At 37.5% G+C, this 3,783-nt stretch overlaps 1 protein-coding gene across 3 annotated transcripts in view; it reads right to left on the reverse strand.

Moving 5' to 3' along the window:
• The window catches only part of glceb (glucuronic acid epimerase b), a 49,507-nt gene that overhangs the window by 23,967 nt on the left and 21,757 nt on the right, over positions 1-3,783 (reverse strand). For all 3 annotated transcript variants that reach the window (XM_032515954.1, XM_032515960.1, XM_032515969.1), the window contains one exon: positions 3,310-3,423. The gene's annotated coding sequence lies outside the window, so the exon portion shown is untranslated. The remainder of the gene's footprint in view (positions 1-3,309; positions 3,424-3,783) is intronic.

Raw genomic sequence — 3,783 nt, forward strand, 5'->3', positions numbered from 1 at the left:
AGAGCTCTGCATATCCATGGAACGGGAAATCTAAAGACACCAGTGCTGCAACAGACAATTAGTTTCATTACAACCAAATCTTCAGAATATCTTGATTTATTGTTTGGTCTAGATAATGACAGAAAATAGAGAAAATCCTTAGAGCTGCAAGTGTAATCCATTAATCAAATAGTCGGTATGAGTAGATTTTTAAGACAAAAATTTAAAAATCTTTAATTCAAGCTTCTTAAATGTGAATATATTCTAGTTTCTTCCCTCCTCTGTGACAGTAAACTGAATATCTTTGAGTTGTGGACAAAAAAGACATTTGAGGACATCATTGTCTGCTTTTGATAAACACTGATCCACATTTTTCACAATTTTCTGACATTTATAGACCAAACAATTTCAAAAAAATATTCAACAGATGACTCAACTCTGAAAAATACCGTTAGTTGCAGCCCTAAAAAGCATAATTTGCTAAAGCCCAACACCACGTCTACAAATGACTTGTTATACAGCCCGACAGCCCTAAACACATTCAGTTTACTATACCATAAGACAAAAATAACCTGTAAATCCTTACAACTGAAACCGGAACCAGAGAATGCTTGCTTAAAAAACAACTTAAAAGGATTAATCATTTATTAAATATTCTGAGTGAAACAGTTGGTTTTGAGTATGATCCATCATGAATCTGTAAAACATGCACTAAAGACCAAAACCTCTGTGTTACTCCAGACCTGCATGGAAGGTACGGCGACCTTTCTTCAGGCATCGCTTAAAAGAGAGGCAGATGCTCAGCTAACCTTCACCAACACAACCGAGCAACTAATAAAGTTGCATCATTGCTCAACGATGAAAGCTTTCTTTAGATGCAGCCTAGAAGTGAGTAAACTGCTTTAAAATTAATGCGCTTGTGCGTTTTATCTCTAGTAGAAGGATTAAGCAGGTCATTACCAACAAGCTTAAAGCTGAGGCCTACTGAGGGATTAAGCAAACTCCTAATCAAACGGAGAGGAGACAAGAGAGGAAACGTATAAACAAGACCTTCTGCATCGTTTTAGAGGCAGGTCATGCCAGCTGCCTTGTCCTACAACATTACAAAAAAAATTGTCGAGCTAGAAAAGGATGCATAAACTAAGAAAAAAAAATCAAGAATGCAACAAGAATACAAACGGTGCCATCTCCAGCAGTTAGAGAGGAAATAGCACTGGACATTCATTGTGGGTTTGGGGGTTTGATTGTCCCCAATTTCTAAAAAGTCCCTATTGTTTTTAGGCCTGGGCAACATGATCTTGTTGTCAGATATTACTGGTTTCCAATGACACTGCATCTCATGTTTTTGTCAGTTAATGAAGTAGAAATGAAGCCTAACCCTTTGGAGTACTATTACACAAAAGTACCAGAACAGTGCCTTCTAACTAGAAGCAATTTGTACAATTATATACAGTATGTCTTTTTTTCTTCTCTGCACTGACCAGCCCCTCTTAATTTGTCACTGTGCTTAGTGTTTACCAAACAACTTACAAATAAGCCAAGTTGTACAACTGGCTAAACGCCATCCTTAACTCTTTTGTATTGAATAATTGCATTCCATAACTGAAACAATAAAGTGACGTCTTATAACTTGATTATCAAACAAATTGTACAATAAGTTGTGCTATATGTATTGACATTGTTACCAAGAAAACAAGTTCAATAAAGTACGTTCACTCTGATTGTTAATGATTTCAAAATAAACAAATGTTTATAGCCCACTGACCACGTGACATAGCGCTCTCAAATATCAGCCGTGGTGTACCATTATCCAGAGATTAGAACAGTGCTGTATGGGGTGTGTGCCTCTTCCTCTTCTTTGAGAAAATGAAAGCTCAGATGGGCCGATCTTACCTCCCCTTTCTCTGCTTTGCTCGCCCAGAGAATTTGGCCCACCCATGAGAGAGAGAGAGAGAGAGAGAGAGATAGAGAGAGAGAGAGAGAGAGAGAGAGAGAGAGAGAGAGAGAGAGAGACATCATGGCTTTCGAACGAGCAAGTGACAGTGGCCAAGCCACACAGCCCCACCCCTCTCCACTTCCACCCCTCCTCAAAGCTACAGACTCAGATATGGCACATACTAAGGAACGCTGATTGTGGGACTGGCTCTATTGGCTGTAATTCTGCACCAAGGCTGAATTTAGTTAAAGAGACTTCAGATACAGTATTAGGACCACTAGGTCTCTATAAAAGAGCTTCAGATACAGTATTAGGGGACCACTAAGGTCTATATAAAAGAGACTTCAGATACAGTATTAGGAACCACTAAGGTCTATATAAAAGAACTTTAGATACAGTATTAGGGGACCACTAGGTCTCTATAAAAGAGACTTCAGATACAGTATTAGGGACCACTAAGGTCTATATAAAGAGACTTCGATACAGTATTAGGGGACCACTAGGTCTATTAATAGAGACTTTAGATACAGTATTAGACCCTAAGGTCATATAAAGAGACTTTAGATACAGTATTAGGGACCTCTAAGGTCTATATAAAAGAGACTTTAGATCCAGTATTAGGACCTCTAAGGTCTATATAAAAGATTTCAGATACAGTATTAGGGGACCTCTAAGTGTCTATATAAAGAGACTTTAGATACAGTATTAGGGACCACTAAGGTCCATATAAAAGAGACTTTAGATACAGTATTAGGGGACCACTAAGGTCTATATAAAAGAGACTTTAGATACAGTATTAGGGGACCACTAAGGTCTATATAAAAGCATCCAAAGAGCACCATGCCATGGGACCTTTAATGCTAAATGCCATATAAATATATAACTTTATAAATCAGGGCTCCAAAGTATATGTTTTTTATTGTCATTGGATCTGAACTTCTGAAATAAAGACATCGTGAAAGACTGCAACATATTGCAAAAGTCACTCAGAGATTTGTTGTTAGTTTAAAGAAAATACCAATAGAAAACTGGTATACCTATACAATGTAAGTGTCAGTGTTTTTTTTTTAGTGGTGCCTTTTATATTCAATTCAATGTTTAATTTGTTCAATTAAATAATGTTGAAAATAATTTACTTTCATTTGTTTTAAATTCAACAGGCAATTTGTTTCATTTGATCAGAATACTGAAAGCCGCAGAAAGGCAGAACTGAGTACACTTTAACAACCGTTTATTTATCGCAAGTAAACTCGATATCAAAATAGTCAACGTTATCGCATATTTTCCCCATATTGTGCAGCCCTAGCATAAATATATATTCTGTGTATACCAATTGGGGCACGTACCAATGCATGTTGCCCTGACTGGAGGACTGTAAGGATACTGAAACTGACCTCTAATCCATTCACAAAGAAACCGCCAACTGGCTGGACATCCTGTCGACATTCACCACCGAGTCTTTCCGCAGCTCCTCCTCAGGTATTTTCTGCTTTCAGTTCCCTCAGCATCTATACATGACAGAGGAGAAAGTTGAATTCCATCATTGTTGCTTAAAGTACGAGTGTAAGTACATAAAAAAAAAAGGCCTGATTAAGAACATATCCGCACACAAAACATATTTCTAGGTATCGTCGTTCACTGGTTTGGTTCATGCTGTTTCAATTCATGCATGTTTTTTCTCTCTTCGTGAACAATGTGTGATCATGTATAAAAGTAGCCTTGATGAGATTACTCAAGTCTTATCACTTGTCATTAAACAAGACTCAAAGCCCCAGATAGCAGACCTTAGAACCTTGGTTCTATTTCAAACTCTTGATCCTTAATTCAAAGCCATATCTACTTGTGCCAAGGGCTGGACGATATAAAAA

The sequence above is a fragment of the Etheostoma spectabile genome, chromosome 1, assembly GCF_008692095.1.
Source record: "Etheostoma spectabile isolate EspeVRDwgs_2016 chromosome 1, UIUC_Espe_1.0, whole genome shotgun sequence".
NCBI lineage: Eukaryota > Metazoa > Chordata > Actinopteri > Perciformes > Percidae > Etheostoma > Etheostoma spectabile.